Below are 20072 nucleotides of genomic sequence, written 5' to 3'. Positions count from 1 at the left end.
CATCCAGGATGATCTGAACCTCTTCACAGATGGACTTCTCTGAGAGGGCATTTCAACAGTAATTATTACTTATGTCAGGGTATACAAGAGATGACTTAATATATCTTGTCGTGTTAAGAGGCTTCATTTTTCCCCTTCTTTTTTTTTACATTTTTATTTAATTATTTTTTTTATTCATTTTACCTACCAACCACAGACGCCCCTGTTCTCCATTCTCCCGCACCCCCAAGTCTTTTCTCCCCAACCCAGGCCCCATTTCCACCTCCTCCAAGGCAAGATCTCCCAAGGGGAGTCAGCAGAGCCTGGTACCTCCAGTTGAGGCAGGTACAAGTCCCTTTCCCCTTGTACCAAGGATGCACAAGGTATCCTACCATAGGCTCCAAAAAGCTGGCTCATGCACCAGGGACAGATCCAGATCCCACTGATTTGGGGGTCCCCTAACCAGTTCAAGCTAAACTGCTGTCTCGCCTATTCAGGTGTCCTAGACCAGTCCCATGGGGGTTACACAGCTATTAGTCCATAGCCCATGCCTTTCCAATAGTTTGGCCATCTCTGTACATTTTCCCATCATGATCTCAATGTCCCTTGTTCATAGAATCCCTCCTCTCATTGACTGGACTTCTGGAGCTCAGCCTGGTGCCTAGCTGTGAATCTCTCTGCATCTGCTTCCATCAGTTACTGAATGAAGGCTCTATGATGACAGGGTATTCACTAATCTGATTACAAGAATAGACTACCTCAGGCACCCTCTCGACTATTGCTAGTAGTCTAAGGTGGGGTTATGCTTGTGGATTCCTAGGAACTTTCCTAGCATTCTGTTTTTCCCTATTCCCATGATGTCTTCATTTATCATGGTATCTCATGGTGTGTACTCACTCCTAAGTGGATACTAGATGTGAAGCAAAAGATAACCATACTACAACCCACAGCTCCGGAGAAGCTAGCTAATTGAGTATGACCCTAAGAGGGACACATAGAACACCCAGTGAAGGAGAAATAGATGAGATCTACAGGAGCAAACTGGGGGTGAGGGGGGGATAATAGAGGACAAGGGATGGGGGTGAGAACATAGGAGAGTGGGAGGTTCAAGCTGGAACGGGCAGAGTAGAAGAGCAAGGAAAGAGATACCATGATAAAGGAAGAGGCTTCTTGAAGCTTCCATATATTTTACTTTCCAAGTTATAAAAATCCTTCCATAACAATATCCAGAGTCTCTGTTTTGATATAATATTTGATATAAATTAACACAAGTAATGATAAAACTTTATTTATAAGTTACTGTATATTTTAGAAACATTCTATAGTTTATAAAATTTGTAATGTTTTAAATATTAACACATAAGTAATGATCTACTGATTATATCAGGTAATCAAAACTGTAATTTCATGTAGCTCATGGTACTAAACAAGAGATAAAAATATTTTATGAGAAATCTAAATTAAATATTTTCATATAGATAACTGATTATTTGCTCTGACACTGACCATGTCTTCCTCTACTGATATCAATTAAAATAGTAAGTTCATAAGCAAATTATTTAATAAAATTTTATAGAGCATGTATAAAACAAAAATCTTTATAATATATAGATTAATTAAAATTAGTGAAATTTATTAATTTAGTAATTATTAATTTAATAATTAATAATAAAGTTATTAAACAAAATTAAGGTTTTTGTTTCACAGCTTTCCATTTAATAATTTCATTAGGCATGCTACTGAGGTAGATCATACTTTTTGTTTATTGCTGAGAACTTCATATAAAAGTACTATATTTATATTATTTCCAGGACTCCTTTTCCTCCTGCCAACTACTTCCATGTACATTTTCCCTCTCAAATACATGACCTTGTCTTATTATGGTAATCTATGTGTATGTACACACATAATGCACTAATACATATGTATGTATACACACAGACATACATACATACATGTATATCATCCATATACATACATAAATACTACCTACTGAGTCCATTCAATCTTATTCATATGTATAAGTTGTCCAGCCTAACTACTTGGGATTGATTGGAACTCTCAGGGTGCTCATAACTGAAAGACTAGTTGTTCCTCTCTCAATAATAATTAGCTACCTATAGCTCTTCATCAAGGGCTATAGCTATCATTGCTCAGGTCTTGTTTATGCACCTTTATTGTGGAGATTTCATGAATTCAGCTCCTGTTACATATAGAAGACAGATTCTTTAACCAAATATACTTATTATCTGTATGTTGTAGTCTTCCCAGCCCTTCTTCCACAATGACCTCTGGGGCTATTTGTATGTGTTGTGTTGTAGATACAATTGGAGTTAAAATCACATAGCCAATTGTTTCATGCAGCTTAACCACTTGTGGATATTTGTAATTATCTCCATATGCTTCAAAAGATGGGTGATGGGTAAGAAAAAAAACTTATTTGAGCATATGAGGGTAAATGTGTAGAATATTGTTAGAGATTATAATATTTCATTCATTTTGCAAATAGATGCCCATATAATCCTAATAAAAACATTCATGGAGCAGCATTTCCTCAAGGCAGATCTTGATATCAAAATATAAGATCTGATATGCTAATTTGGAGTTTCAAGATACATTGTTTTCCGGATGGGAAATTGGAGAATAATAGTGATAGAGGAAGTAAGACAAAGTAGGACACATTGCTAAGCCTATTTGTACTATCAGAACCTGTATCTTAAGCTCATGAAGTTCTGTCAAATTTTACAAAATACCATGGATATATGAAAGACAGGTAGTATTTAGGTGAAGTAACTTGCATGATGTAGTAACAAGCTATGCCTCACTACAATGAAGAACAACACTTTTAAAAGAAAAATAAATGTGCTTTACTCAGCTATCATTGTATGAGGGTTCAATCCTAAGATCTACCTCATTGGTTTGGACTCTGGAATATGCAATGGATATTGGTACAATATGACAAAGGTAGGTGAAGCAACTGATCACATCTAATATCAAAGTAAAGATGGATAGGAAGACGATAGTTTTGCAATTCTCATTTGAATAGTGACATCCAGTGACCGAGGAACCACCTTTAATGGTCAAAAGCACCTGTAAATCCTCTCATACTAAAGTCCAAACTTTACTTGTGGGATCTAAGAGGATAATCAACGTTCAATCAATAGATGATGGTTTATTTGATGAAGATGGGAGAAGAGTGAACGTGCACAGAGAGTGGGGAGTTGTAGTCTACATGCACATTTTGTGTGTCTCAGCTATGGATAGCAATTTAAGAGTGATTGTAGACAAACTATTAAGAAACACATAAAGAAAGAGGATTGAGGTGAAGGGATGTCATCACAGCACAGGCACTGTATACTGCAGACTAAATCGTGTGTTTAATATGCAGGCACACATAAGAAGACTTTCGCTGGCATCTAAAAGAGGAAGTACCGCACGAATGGAGTGTATTAAATCTGAGAGTCAAGTCATCCTAACTCTTATTCAATATTAGTGACCATAATGGGCTTTGACACAATTTGCATATTATTCATGTTTCTGAAATACTATATATTTTGATCAACAGAAAATTCATAAATGAAATACAAAGAGGATTTATATGCTTTGGTGTTTACTGTGAAAACTTGATTTCTTTTCATACTTCTGCTAAGTTATCCTTAGATCATCTGAGTGATGTTTGACAATGCTGCATACTTCCCATTTTCATTTCATTGTAATGGTGCTTTGTCCTGTAATCTAAAATAAAAGTAGCAACGCTTTGATCACTCAAAATGTCAGGATGATGTTGACCCCAGAATCAATGGCTGTTAATGGCATTTTTTAAAGTCACTAAAGATCTGTGCTAATGTTCCAACCAAGAATATTTAAATTATCCTCTCTAATTTCTGCTCCATTGTATCTGTAAATAATATGGAAACTAAAATTCTCAATGTCAGCACTAAAGGAATCTATTTGAGAGTTTCATATGACACTCTATGACTATGTGGGAACAAGGTGATAATAAACATTATGAGACAATGCTTTATTAAACATATCACAGCAATTGCTTTTATTTGTAAAAAAAAATTAACATCTTGGAGAAGAAAATCTTTTTTTAATCACAGAATGTTACACTAAGGTTTCATTGATATTAGCAAATACTAATTCAACATTATCCAAATAGTCTACATCTGATTATAAACAAAGTTCACTCAGCTTCGAAGGATTGTGGTGTGATACTAAAATCTCCATATTCTTCTATCATTGACTGTACATTGGGAAGATGGCACCTGTAATATTTTATTTTATTTTATTTTATTTTACAATACAATTCAGTTCTACATATCAGCCATGAATTCCCCTGTTCTCCCCACTCCCGCCATCCTCCCCTTCCCCCCAGCCCACCCCCCATTCCCACCTCCTCCAGGGCAAAGCCTCCCCCAAGGACTGAGATAAACCTGGTAGACTCAGTCCAGGCAGGTCCAGTCACCTCCTCCCAGGCCCAGCCAAGCGACCCTGCATAAGCCCCAGGTTTCAAACAGCCAAAACTTTTGGCTTCTTTGTCAAAAATTATACGTTCATAGGTGTGTGGATTAATGTCAGGGTCTTCAGTTTGATTCAGTTGGTCCACATGTCGATTTTTATGCCAGCACCAAGCTGTTTTTATTACTGTAGTTCTATAGTAGAGCTTGAAGTCAGGGATCATGATGCCTCCAGAGGTTGTTTTATTGTACAGGATTCTTTTGGCTATCCTGGGTTTTTGTTTTTCCATATGAAGTTGAGTATTATTCTTTCCAGGTCTGTGAAGAATTATGTTGGTATTTTGATGAGGATTGCATTGAATCTGTAGATTGCTTTTGGCAAAATTGCCATTTTTATTATGTTAGTCCTGCCTATCCACAAGCATGGGAGATCTTCCCATTTTCTGACATCATCTTTGATTTTTTTTCAGGGACTTAAAGTTCTTGTCATATAGGTCCTTCACTTGCTTGGTTAGTGTTACCCCAAGGTATTTTATGTCATTTGTGGCTATTGTAAAGGGTGATGTATCTCTGATTTCCTTCTCAGCTTCTTTGTCCATTGTATATAGGAGGGCTACTGATTTTTTTGAGTTGGTCTTGTATCCTGCTATGCTGCTGAAGGTGTTTATAAGCTGTATCAGTTCCTTGGTGGAATCTTTGTGGTCACTCAAGTATACTATCATGTCATCTGCATATAGGGAAAGCTTGACTTCTTCCTTTCCAATTTGTATCCCCCTAATCTCCTTATATTGCCTTGTTGCTCTGGCTAGAACTAAAAGTACTATATTGAATAAGTATGGGGAGAGTGGACAGCCTTGCCTCGTTCCTGATTTTAGTGGAATTGATTTGAGTTTCTCTCCATTTAATTTGATGTTGGCTGTTGGCTTGCTGTTAATTGCCTTTATTATGTTTAGGTATGTTCCCTGTATTCCTGATCGCTCCAAGACCTTTATCATGAAGGGGTGTTGGATTTTGTCAAATGCCTTTTCTGCATCTAGTGAGATGATCATGTGGTTTTTTTTCTTTGAGTTTGTTTATGTGGTGTTTTACATTGACGGACTTTTGTATGTTGAACCACCCTTGCATCTCTGGGATGAAGCCTACTTCTTCATGGTGGATAATTGTTTTGATGTGTTCTTGGAGTCTGTTTGCCAGTATTTTATTGAGTATTTCTGCATCAATGTTCATGAGGGAGATCGGTCTGTAGTTCTCTTTCTTTGTTATATCCTTGTTTGGTTTAGGAATCAGGGTAATTGTAGCCTCATAGAAGGAGTTTGGTAATGTTCCTTCTGTTTCTATTGTGTGGAACAATTTAGAGAGTATTGGTATTAATTCTTCTTTGAAAATCTGGTTGAATTCTGCACTGAAACCATCTGGTCCTGGGCTTTTTCTGTTTGGGACACTTTTAATGACTGTTTCTATTTCCTTAGGTGTTATTGGACTATTTAAATAGTTTATCTGGTCTTGATTTAACTTAGGTATGTGGTATCTATCCAGAAAGTTATCCATTTCTTTTAGGTTTTCCAGTTTTGTGGAATAGAGGCTTTTGAAGTATGACCTGATGGTTCTCTGGATTTCCTCAATGTCTGTTGTTATGTCCCCCTTTTCATTTCTGATTTTGTTGATTTGGATGCTCTCTCTCTGTCTTTTAGTTAGTTTGGATAAGGGCTTGTCTATCTTGTTGATTTTCTCAAAGAACCAACTCTTTGTTTCATTGGTTTTTTGTATTGTTCTCTTTGTTTCTATTTTATTGATTTCAGCTTTCACTTTGATAATTTCTTGGCATTTATTCTTCCTTGGAGACTTTGTTTCTTCTTGTTCTAAAGCTTTCAGGTGTGCTGTTAAGTCACTAGTGTGAGATTTCTCCAACTTCTTTATGTGGGCATTTAGTGCTATGAATTTCCCTCTTAACACTGCTTTCATTGTGTCCCAGAAGTTTGGGTATGTGGTGTCTTCATTTTCATTGATCTCTAGGAAATCTTTAATTTCTTTCTTTATTTCTTCCTTAACCCATTGGTGATTCAGTTGAGCATTATTCAGTGTCCATGAGATTGTAGGTTTTCTGTAGTTTTTGTTATTGTTGAAATCTAACTTTAAATCATGGTGGTCTGATAGAACACAGAAGGTTATTCCAATTGTTTTGTATCTGTTGAGATTTGTTTTGTGGCCAAGTATGTGGTCGATTTTAGAGAAGGTTCCATGGGGTGCTGAGAAGAAGGTATATTCTTTTTTGTTAGGATGAAATATTCTGTAGATATCGATTAAGTCCGTTTGAGTCATGGCATCAGTTAAGTCCTTTATTTCTGTGTTAAGTTTCAATTTGGGAGATCTGTCCAGTGGTGAAAGTGGGGTGTTGAGGTCTCCCACTATTAATGTGTGGGGTTTTATATGTGGTTTAAGCTTTAGTAATGTTTCTTTTACATATGTGGGTGCCCTTGTGTTTGGGACATAAGTGTTCAGAATTGAAACTTCATCTTGGTGGATCTTTCCTGTGATGAGTATGCAATGCCCTTCTTGATCTCTTTTGATTGATTTTAGTTTGAAGTCTATTTTGCTGGATATCAGGATGGCTACACCTGCTTGTTTCTTTTTTTTTTTTCCTTTTTTTTTTTTAATTTATTTTGCAATACAGTTCAGTTCTACATATCAGCCATGGATTCCCTTGTTCTCCCCCCTCCCATCCCCCTCACCTTCCCCCCAACCCCTCCCCCCATTCCCATCTCCTCCAGGGCAAAGCCTTCCCCACAGACTGAGGTCAACCTGGTAGACTCAGTCCAGGTAGGTCTAGTCCCCTCCTCCCAGGCCGAGCCAAACAATCCTGCATAGGCCCCAGGTTTCAAACAGCCAACTCATGCAATGAGCACAAGATCTGGTCCCACTGCCTGGATGCCTCCCAAACAGATCAAGCCAATCAACTGTCTCACCCATTCAGAGGGCCTGATCCAGTGGGGACCCCTCAGCCATTGGTTCATAGTTCATGTGTTTCCATTCATTTGGCTATTTGTCCCTGTGCTTTATCCAACTTTGGTCTCAACAATTCTCGCTCATATAAACCCTCCTCATTCTTGCTAATTGGACTCCCAGAGATCCACCCGGGGCCTAGTCATGGATCTCTGCATCCAGATCCCTCAGTAGTTGGATGAGGTTTCTAGCACAACAATTAGGGTGTTTGGCCATCCCATCACCAGAGTAGGTCAGTTCGGGCTGGATCCACAACAGAGAGGGAGAACAAGGAATAGGAGACCATGGTAAATGAAGACCACATGAGAATAGGAAGAAGCAAAGTGCTAGAGAGGCCCACAGAAATCCACAAAGATACCCACACAACAGACTGCTGGCAATGGTCGAGAGACAGCCCGAACTGACCTACTCTGGTGATGGGATGGCCAAACACCTGCTTGTTTCTTAAGACCGTTTGGTTGGAAAGTCTTTTCCCAGGTTTTTACTCTTAGGTAGTGTCTATCTTTGAATTTGAGATGTGTTTCTTGTATGCAGCAGAAAGATGGGTCCTGCTTTCGTATCCATTCTGTAAGCCTATGTCTTTTTATAGGTGAATTATTCCATTGATATTAAGGAATTTTAATGACCAGTGATTGTTCATTCCTGTTATTTTTTGGTGGTAGTGTGTGTGTACTCTCTTCTTTGGGGTTTACTGCTGTGGCTTTTTCTATTGCCTGTGTTTTTGAGGGTGTATCTGACTTCTTAGGTTGGAATTTTCCTTCTAGTGCTTTCTGTAGGGCTGGGTTTGTGGATAAGTATTGTTTAAATCTGGCTTTGTCTTGAGATGTCTTGTTCACTCTGTCTATGATGATTGAAAGTTTTGCTGGGTATATTAGTCTAGGCTGGCATCCATGGTCTCTTAGTGTCTGCATTACATCTGTCCAGGACCTTCTGGCTTTCAAAGTCTCCATTGAGAAATCAGGTGTTATTCTGATGGGTTTGCCTTTATAAGTCACTTGGTCACTTTATAAGTCACTTTTTCCTTAGCTGCCCTTAATATTCTTTCTTTATTCTGTACATTTAGTTGTTTAATTATCATGTGGCGAGGGGACTTTTTTGGCAGTTCTAGTCTGTTTGGTGTTCTATAGGCTTCTTGTGTCTTCATAGGCATTTCTTTCTTTAAGTTGGGAAAGTTTTCTTCAATGATCTTGTTGAATATATTTTCTGTGCCTTTGAGTTGGTATTCTTCTTCTTCTATCCCTATTATTTGTAGGTTTGGTCTTTTCATGGTGTCCCAAATTTCTTGGACATTTTGGTTCATGACTTTGTTGGCTTTAGTGTTTTCTTTGACTGATGAATCTATTTCTTCTACCGTATCTTCAATGCCAGAGAGCCTCTCTTCCATCTCTTGCATTCTGTTGGTTATACTTCCATCTGAAGTTCCCGATCGTTTACTCAGATTTTCTATTTTCAGCATTCCCTCTATTTGTGTCTTCTTCATTTTTTCTATTTCCCTTTTCAGGTCTTGGACTGTTTCCTTCATTTGTTTCATTGCTTTTTAATGATTTTCTTTCAGTGATTTATTGTTTTCTTCCAGGACTTTACTGTTGTCTTCTACTTTATTTGTCCTTTCCTCTAGTTTTTTATTGCATTCTTCCCATTTTTTTGTCTTTTCCTCTATATAAGCCTCTACCTTCTTCATGATGTCATTCATAAGGCTGTTTTCTTCTGCTTCTTCTAATTTTTGATGTTCAGGTCTAGATGTTGGAGGAGGGCTAGGTTCTAGTGATGCTGTATTGCTCTTCATTGTGTTGTATGTACTTCTGCCTTGACGTCTGCCCATCTCCTTGTGGTTCATTCTTGGTCTTATCAGCACACTTGGTCCAGACAGAGCTGACAGATTCAGGAAGTCTCTCTCTCTTGTCCAGATGGGAGCTCTCTTGTCCAACTGGGAACTCCGGGGCAGGATGGGTGCTCTTTTCCAGAAGGGAAGTTCGGGGAAGGATGCGAGCTCTTGTCCAGAAGGGAAGTCCGGGGGCAGGATGGGAGCTGGGGGCCGGTCTCTAAGTCTCAGGAAGTGGCTGGGGTCTTGGGCAGATGGGTGTGGGGGCAGGGCGTGGAACTTGCAGGGTCTGCCAGTGGTCTTGGAGAAGGGGAGCCTTCCTGGTAGGGGTAGAAGGGAACCTGCCCGGTGGCCAGAACTTGGGGCCAAGTTGAGCAGGTCTTCCCCAGAGTGGTTGGTGCCCAGGGATGGGATCTAGGCTGAGCCCAGACACTCACCTCTTATCCAGAAGGGAAGTCCGGGGTCAGGATGGGAGCTGGGGGCCAGTCTCTAAGTCTCAGGAAGTGGCTGGGGTCTCGGGCAGATGGGCGTGAGGGTAGGGCGTGGAGATTGCAGGGTCTGCCGGGGGTCTTGGAGAAGGGGAGCCTTCCTGATAGGGCTAGAAGGGAACCTGCCCAGTGGCCAGAACCTGGGGCCAAGTTGGGCAGGTTTCCCTGGAGTGGCTGGTGCCCAGGGATGGGGTCTAGGCTGAGCCTGGGCACTCCCCTCTGGTCCAGAAGGGAAGTCCAGGCACCTGTAATCTTAATGCACTTCATCTAGGAAGAATGGATATCGAATTATTTCATTGTGTGTTAAACACATCTTTATATATTTGTACATATTCATATATGTTCACTGATGTGTATCATGCAAAACACATGGCACACACACAGTGAAAGAGAGAGAGAGAGAGACAGAGACAGAGAGAGAGAGAGAAAGAGAGAGAGACAGAGACAGAAAGAGAGAGACAGATAGACAGAGAAAGAGAGAGAGACAGAGAGAGAATGAGAGAGAGAGAATGGCATTGTGGAAAATAAACATCATTAATTTTTTATATGAAGGTGTTATAAATTTTTCAAATGCCATCAACAAAATGGTGTGTGTAAATTTAACAAACTAGTTAGAATGATGGTGAAAACTTGAAATTGTCCTCCTGTGTTTCCTTATGGCATTTTATTTTGAGAGAAACAGAATGTCTTCTGTTTATGATCTTGAACATAGATAAATAGTGTGTCCTTACATTCTCCTTTATCCTAGATGGTGTTTCTGATCTCCCACATTTTCTATCCATCAAAAGATGAAAGCCCATTAGCTAAACTCACATCTGAATTTGTACTGTCCTCAATACAAGTCTGTTACTAATAATTCCCTGTTCTCCCTTTGAGAATTGTGATGGGCTATTTATGTGGACATGTATTGAAATCAAGAGGACATGCATTTTTGAGATAAACTCACTACCATTGAGATTATTTCAGGAAAATTTTGTATCATTTGAAATATTTGCTATGCAATGCAAAATATCATTTAACTCCCCATGTTATCTCAGCTTGTGAATATACTTTCCTTGGCACACTGGAGGGTGATTCATATTCATTTTTGTTTCTCATAAAGAAAAGTAATTATTCTGTTTATATATTTTCTCTTACTTTTTGATGTTCTCTTATGGGACACCACAAGTTCAGTTATAATAAAACAAAACCTATTTCTAAAGGACTACATTTATCCTTTATTAATGATAGTAGTTTTTGTTATATATATATATGTATATTTTATTATATACATACATATAAAATAAGAAAATGAACAATGAACACATACACACATGAACACTGATTACAGAGTTTGGAGGGCACATCTCAGGTCCAGTTAATGTGATCTTATACATAGCCGAGCACAATGCCCAGTGTAATGCTTTCTGAAAGATTTTGATTAGCTGTGCTTGGCTAGCTCTTCTTTACATTACTTCAGTCCACACTCATTTACACAACTAGATGGAATTTCTCCATAGCAGGGGCAGGCCCATCTGAGGTAAGGAATAATCAGCCCAACCTATTTCTCATGTTTACCCACATCAGAAATCCCCTTCTTTCCTCTGGTGCCTCACCAGAATCATAGAAACATTTTCTTTTGTAAACAGGTTCAGTATCTGTTGATTCCCCTTTTTAATTTTTTTATTCAGACAATAATTTCAGAAATAAGTCTATCACCTATTAGAACACAAGGTAGGATTAAGAATCACCCTGAATTTCAACTGGCATTCCTGTCAGCTTTGGATAGAAAGTATATCTGAGCTTTCTGTGAAAATCAGAATCCGCTAAACTTTTCAAATCTCAGTTCTACTTATGAAACTGCATTGTTGCCATTTTCATTAGACATATCTTTATATCTGTTCCTGCTCTGTGAAAATGGAAAAAATCTGTTCTTTATTAATATCTGTGAAACTATTATAATATTTAATTTGTTAAATTTTCTTTTCTTATATCATTGCTGTGATATGCCTAAAAGATCATTGCAATCAATTTTAGGAGCAATAAAATGTGAAATAATCAATTTAATAAAGCCAAAATAGAGTTTGACAGAATGATTGGATAAAAAGCCAAATAACATACATTAGCTGGGAATGGTACTAGGTTTTCCTAACTTGATGTGTTTCTTGATTAAAATTTTCCCATAGGATCTAGACATGGCAAAATGGTCTTAAGAATACTATATTTTTCTTAATGAATAATTATATTTTATTTTAATTTTCCCTTCTACTGTATCACTTACAACAAGTTGATAATGTATACACATGGAGATAGCTTGGTGGGTACAGGCCCTAGCCATGCAAGTCTTAAGACCTGAGTGCAATTTCAGAACCCATATAAAAAAGCTACGTGTGATGGCTGCATGAGGTGGGAAGTCAAGCCTGGATGATAGCCCAATAGCCCTGAAGTTGAGAGGTGAGCGTGTAAGTAGGTGAGGGGTCCAGGGGATATAGAAATTGGGGATTAGAGGGTGGAGAACAGAGTATACCACAGGGCTCAGAGGGAGGGGTAGGAGGGCAGTTGTCCTATAGTATCAAGGACAGTGCTAGAGAAAAAAAAAACAAATACAAAAATACAAAAAGAAACACAAACATACAAACAACAATAACAACAACAACAAACTGCAGGATATCTTTTTAACATGGTCAAAGGCAAGAACAGTCTCCTTGAAAATTGTCCCAAAGGATGCCTCGTACAGACCATGACATGCTCGTTTTTTTTTTTCAAAATGCATCCACTTTTAACATGATTCACACACTAATAATGAATAACTCTAAAATAAAAATGTGTACAAGATTTTCAATGAAATTAAAGATTTAGTACTCTGTACAATAATTATAACATTAATATTTTATGATCATTCTTTTTTTTTTTTTTTTTTTTTTGGTTTTTCGAGACAGGGTTTCTCTGTGTAGCTTTGCGCCTTTCCTGGATCTCGCTCTGTAGACCAGGCTGGCCTCGAACTCACAAATATTCGCCTGCCTCTGCCTCCTGAGTGCTGGGATTAAAGGCGTGCGCCACCACCACCCGGCGATATTTTATAATCATTCTTAAAGCATGTTGACATTAGCCTTTTCTCTGTCTAAATATAAAAGAGATAGAAAATATTAAAAAAATACTTTCTAATTCTTATTATAAGAAAAATGGAACCTGTCAATATTAAGTTGACTCTTCTGTACCTACAGCCACCAAATGATATTTATGTAGTCCAAAAATGAAAAAAATTATTCCACAGGTGAGAAACTAAAATTCCACAGCTACTTGGCAATATGCATTTCCTCTACAATATAATTTTCCTTCCTTTTATCATGCCTATCTAAAAACATTACAAAGTTCATAAAGTATAACAATTGATAGCCAGTTACTGTCCTTGACCTTGGAGACATTTCTAAGAATCCAGAGTGTCTACATATAGGCACATTTACTTTTCTAAAACAAAGAATGCTTCACCTTCTTATTCAGAACTCCTTCATGGCTATGCCTTATCTACTAAATGTGTACATGCTTTTGGAGGTTGTAATTACAGGGTCTATCCAGTTTAGATCACCCTAAAGTTAAGTCATCTTTCACTGCCCAAATCTCATTGTGGTTCTCAGTAAACAAAATGACATGCATATTCTTGATTCCCCCCGCCTCTCTCTCTCTCTCTCTCTCTCTCTCTCTCTCTCTCTCTCTCTCTCTCTCTCTCTCTCTCTCTCTCTCTCTCTCTCAGGCACACACACACAACATTAAATTAATATTTTTTTTTAAATTTTGTAATGGAAATTAGTGATTTTGGAGTTTCTCCACAGCAATCAGTATTTTGTAGATTTTCTCTTTCTCATCTCTTGGTCCTGTAAAAGAATGTGTGTCTGTTTTCACTGACAGTGTCACAGGAATATTTTGTACAGTACTCCCATGTACTTCATTGGATACTCTAGTGATATATTTATCTTTCCTTAGATATACCCTTCATATCATCATCTATGATATTTAAATTAAGTTACCATGTAATTTCATAAGTGCTCATTCTCAAATAATCAAGGATTTGCTCGGTATGCTACACAATTAGATATATAAAATATTATAATAAACTAAGAACAAGTTGCTGTATTCAACATATCTTTTCAAAATCTATCTTCAGTATATGTCATCTTATTGTCCACTTAAGTTTACTACTGAGGTTCATTTCAGTGAAAAGTTTAGTTTGAAAAGCAAAGCTTTATCACTGGAAAAAGGAAACACATGAACCCTATAATAGTGGTCTAGGGTTCATTATTATCTATGATATTCTCATGATTTGGGGGCTTGTTCTCTGTAGTGGTAGTGTTAAGATTTGAGTGATCACAGATATTCAAATAATCAGTAGATAATTCCACCAAAGAATTCCTCCTTAAGGTAAGAATAGAAATGAGGTCAACATGATCATAATACGAAGAACAGAATGACAATTTTCTGAGGAGGAATACTATTAGAATAGTTGCTTTGGAGACAATGTGGTCATTTTGGAACTGTAATTGGAGGACATGGGTAAGATTTGGGGGATAGCAGTTTGGACCTGAAAGTACAGCTGCGACCTGAAAGAGCAGCTATAAAAACGCAGGATCACTATTGTTAGACTAGCTGAAGTGTATATAATAGCTCAGAATGAGACTCAGGTTTCTTAACTTACATAATTTATAGTTGTTTTTGTACTATAATACTTATACACATAATATAAATTACTAGTGTAATTTATAATCATTTTTTTCTTCATCTGATGATGGTTTAAACAGTCAATGTCTTCTTTTTTCTAATCCTTGAACTGTTTTCTCTTTTCTCCTTTCCTCTACTCCCTCTTCTCTTTTCCTCTTCTTCCTTCTCTTTCTCCTCCACCTCATCTTCTTTTTCCTCTTCTCTCTCTCTGTCTTCCTCTGTCTCTGTCCCTCTCCCTCTCTAACCCCCTTCTGTCTTATGTATTCCTCTTGTGTCTGTCTACCTCTCTTCTATGATACAAGGGAAGTAAGGCAGACAACATTAAGGATTTTTTATTTCTTGGGTCTGGTGGCTCGAGTGATTTGGTTTGTGTCTAGCTAAGTATTCTGCTTGCATCCGTTAAAGTGGTTCTCTGTAACTATGTACATGCCTTTTAAGAATAAAGCATCAGTTCCTGGATGAAGGCTCAGTGATGAAAATTAGGTTATTCACCGATCTGATAGCTGATGGAAGCAGATACAGATATCCACAACCAAGCATCAGGCTGAGTTCCAGGAGTCCAGTTGAAAAGAGGGAAGAGGGATTATATGAGCAAGAAGGGTGAAGATCATGATGAGGAAATCTACAGAGACCTGAACCAAGCTCATAGGAACTCATCAACTTTATACCAACAGCTGTGGACTAAGCATGGGACCAGACTAGGCCCTCTGCATACGGGAGAGAGATGTGTAGCTGGGTCTGTTTGAGGGGCCCTGGCAGTATGATCAAGATCTATCACTGGTGCATAAACTGGCTTTTTGGAGCCCATTACCTATGCTTGGATGCCTTGCTCAGCCTAGATGCAGGGGGGAAGGGCTTGGTCCTGCCTCTGCTACATGTACCAGGCTTTACTGATGCCCCGTGGGAGCCCTTATCCTTTTGGATGAGGGGAGGTAGGAGTGGGTGGGAGAAGGCTGGAGGGGAGCAGGAGGAGGGATGAGTGGGGTAACTGTAATTGGTATGGAAAGTAAACAAAAAAAATTCTTAAATAAATAAAACTTCAGAATCATTCCACTTTTAGTCTAAATCTGTAAGGATTTACTATTGTGAAATATACAATAAGTTGTTATCTGTTCATTTGACCTCAAGTTTAATATCCTGCTTTGATTTGTTAAAATAAATTATCGCTCAAGATTTTGTTGAATTCTGTTAAGAAATATGGTGTCTGTTCACTAAAGAAGTATAGTTTAACATGTTTGTTTTATGCCAGTAGAATTTCAGAGTATAAAATCTCTAACAAATTGCAAGTTTCAAGGTAAAACCAAAATAGTATATGAAGTTCATTTTGGAACTAAAAGTCAGGGAATCTAGAAACTATGTTACATATTAAAGATGTTAGGATTCATAGTAACACCTGAATATTACTTTGAATCCACTGTTTGTATATATCCATCACCTAGCTTCCAAGTTTGAATTGCTCTTGACCTTCAGGACAGGGTTACAGCAAAACCAGCATTTCCATCATTTTAGTGCAATAGGAATTGATGTCCAGTACCTGTTGACAAGCATGGGCTTTTACTTTTTTATTTTTCAAGTTTTGTTATGGATCTAAAAACTACTCCAGTATCTTTGATAGGTCCATATAATTCTTTCATGTGGTCAGACTCAGTTGTTTAATAATATAATAAGATCCAAAGAACAAACTTTATTGGGTCTTCCAAGGCTATATACAATTCTTTTCCCATTTAATTATTTTGGCACCTTCATTGAAGGTAATTTGCCATATTTAATGAGTCAGTTTTTTTCAATGAAAGATATATTTACTGTTATTTTTCAAACAAAATTACCCTTTTATTAAAACTATTCTTTTCTCTTGCAATATATGCAGATTACAGTTTCCTTTCGCTCTACTCTTCCAAGTTCCCTCTCACCTCCCTTCCTATCTGGATACACTCCATTTCTGTCTCTCATTGGAAAGTAATCATCTATTTAATGAGTAAGAATATTTATGCCACATGATGAGCTGTGACATTTAATAGAAATCTTCAGTCCTTTAGGCAAACATTGGGTAAGCAAGCCACACCTTATATCTATCTATCTCTTTCAGTATTAAATTTTGTTTGTTCTCTTAACTATTTCAAAAAAAACTCAGTAAATTGAAAATCTGTACAGAGACATAAACAATACTCTCTTACATAAATACACATTATATGGGCATTTTTAAAGAAAATGTGGCATTCTTCCCATATGAAATTCTATCATCTTTAGATAAAAAAATCAAGAATAGTATGATTAAATGTCTACTATACACAAACGTTCTTAAAAATTATATGGCTTTAAAAGTTCTATTCTTCGTGAATTGTTTGCATTATATTGTGTTAGTCAAGCATTAGTATTAATAGTAAGTTATATAATTGTTATATATATATGTATCTTAGAAGTTTTTTCTTATCAAACAGTTCTGTGAAGTTTGAATTATAGAGCTAATATAAATTTATTCATCTGAGTACATGAAGTAACAACCTAAACAACAACACATACTCACAAAAAAAATTAGTTTAAATTTTGCACTTTGTATGTTTGCTCACAGTGATAGTAGTTTTAGGAAAACAATATATTGTGTCTTATATCTATTGAGAAATACACAATCTACTTTAATCTTTCTTCAAAATCATGAACTGACCACACATTCTTAGGTATTAACATGACAGAAAGCACAAGCAGGTTGCACCTGCAAGGTTTTCTCTATGAACTGAGAAGTGAGTCACCTTAGTATTGTAAAGATAATCATTTTGATTCCTACAATATTTAACATCTGAGTGCACACTTTAGATTATAGCACCGAAGTTTCCTAAGGAATTCTATTTTGTTATTACATAGGGAAATACAGTAATCAAACATTAAATTTTGGTCAAGTATATTAAATGAAATGTTATTTTGCTTTTTGTTTTATTTAAGTTGTTTATTATAAACACTAGAATTGTAATTTAACATCAGCCCCAATTTTAGAGAACTGGAAAGCATAGAAGTAAAAAGGAAAACACTGTTATGCTGGATTATACTTTATACATATTGTCTTGTAAATTAAATGTAGATTCACTCTTTGAACATGAGAAAATGAAACTAATAATTGTTTAAACATTCAAAGTGTTTTCTTATCATATACTTCACAAATAGCCTATCCTAATTTAGTTCTTACAACTTTCTTAAGATATAAACATGTTGTTGTTCCAATTTATAGATAATAGAACATAATAACATCCAGTCTCAAAAAGATAAGAAAACAATATGCTAATTAACATAAGGTTTAATTTTAATTACATGAGAATGTACTGTGGATATCATCCCAAGGAATGGGATAATTGAACTCATATGTCAGGTCATTCTCTCTGAGAGCTATAAACTCTGGGATACAGTAAAGTGCAGACTGGTAGTAGAGCTCCATGAGAGAGCACTTTACCTTGCATATGTGAAAATAAGAGTCAAATCACTAGCAAGGCATTAGGGAAGAGGTGTTTTCCAGAAACTGGGAATTTAAAGTGACTACTGATATCATCTAGTCATCAAATGGGGGGGGGGGTTGACAATATTAGGATGACCATACTTTTGATCTGAAAAATGTCCAGATATGTATAATTGATTTTATTAGATGAAATTGAATTCTGATAAGGGTTAAGATGTCTAAGATATACCTGAAAGTGTTTACTTGTTTGTTTGTTGCTTAAAAGAACTCAATAGTTAATTTTATAGATGACTAAGATAGCAAAAATCACAGGAATAGTATGATTTTAGAGGCAAGAACAGCCATTATGGCATGAGACAGAGATTAGAATAGAGAGTCAATTTGGGGCATTTTTAGGTCTGTGGTGTCTATCAGAATAGTAAGTGCATGTTTTAAATAAACAACTGCATGCTTAAATCCAATGCAGTTCAGGGGAGAATTTAATGTACTAAAACCAAATTCCAAAACCAACTTCAATATGATTTAGTGCTCTGAGAACAAAAGACATTGACAGAGAAGAATCGGGCAAAGACCCCCTTAGGGATAAGGGAAATCCAAGTGATGAAAAAACAATATATGATCTTTGAGTAAAATGAATTCAAAGGAATTTTATCTTTTCAAGGTCAAGGAAAGGCATAGCTGCAGCAGGAGAAATGGACCAAATGTTACTTCAGATAAAAGGAACTAAGGGCATAGAACAAGCACCTGGAACTCTGACCAACTGTTGTCCCTGAATTGGCCAGAACTTTGTATGTATAGACTATGCATGTGGTTGTAGAATTACAAGAGTCATATGTAAACTTGAGACATATTGAAGTTCTTTTAACACTATTTTGAAATGTCATTAAAGTAAGTATAAAGGTATAAACATCATGTGTTTTGAGGTCTATAGACTTTTTTAAAAGATTTTATTTATTAATTATGTGTACAGTGTTCTGTCTGCATGTGTCCTTGCAGGCCAGAAGAGGGCACCAGATCTCATTACAAGTGGTTGTGAGTCACCATGTGGTTGCTGGGAATTGAACTCAAGACCTCTGGAAGAGCAGTCAGTGCTCTTAACCACTTTGCCATCTCTCTAGCCCCATAGTTTATTCTTTCTTTTCCCCCCGGAGCTGAGAACCGAACCCAGGGCCTTGTGCTTGCTAGGCAAGCGCTCTACCACTGAGCTAAATCCCCAACCAAGCTCTATGGACTTTACATACAACAGGTAAGAGGCTCCTTATCATTACTAGAATGATAATTATGACAATACTTTGGATTCTCTATACTAAAAGACTGACCATGTTCTTTCATGTGGTATATTGTACACTCCAATGGCCCTACTTTGTGCAGATATGTGAGAATTAACCTCACATGGACAGAATATTGTTTTGGCCTGAAAAAGAGTGAAAATGTTATGGGACTACAAGACTATTTGTCAGAATTACTTCATTTTTGTCACTATATGTTGCTGTGTTTATTTGAACAAAGAAGCATGTTTGAATAGATGAGTACCCAGAAGTGTAGGTGATTCGTAAACATTGCTCAGCTAAGTAAGATAGAGGCTTTTGTGAGTCAAGCTCCAAAAATAAAGGACAGAAACTAATTGATTGACCACAGCCAATGAGACCACAGCTTTACCAAGGTCTCATGTCAAGACAGTTTTCCTAATTGGGATATTGTCAAAAAGCTGATTGAATGAATTGTTGACGTCTAAGTAATTGGTAGTTTTGACTGATCAAAACTTAAGGGCTTCTTAACCTACAGCTGATGTTTCAGTTTACATACAAAGTGAAGGTTTTGTTCCTTTATGGAAGAACTGAAAGTCCAGATTCATCCTCATGTCAATGATTTCCTCTGTATTTTTAAATACTTGCTATAGAAAAGAGTACAGATGTGTGTACTCAATTAAAAGTATAAGCACATTAGTTATTATTATTTTCATTGCCATACAAACAGACATATAAGGAGATACATTCTATTTCAATAAAGCAGCAGAGATATATTTTTAAAATGCTTGAACTCTTAGAGAAGCCCACTAAGACTGAGAGAGAGATGAGCAGCAAGTTAGGCTTGGCCTGTAGAGATACAGATACATCCTTGAAATTTGAAGAAGTGTTTGTGATCTTTTCATGCTGTGCTTTTTTATATCTTTGCATTTGTCATTTTAA

The sequence above is a fragment of the Peromyscus californicus genome, unplaced genomic scaffold (assembly GCF_007827085.1).
Source record: "Peromyscus californicus insignis strain IS unplaced genomic scaffold, ASM782708v3 Scaffold_12__1_contigs__length_115047231, whole genome shotgun sequence".
NCBI classification, from domain to species: Eukaryota; Metazoa; Chordata; class Mammalia; order Rodentia; family Cricetidae; genus Peromyscus; species Peromyscus californicus.
This window is presented reverse-complemented; position numbering follows the sequence as displayed.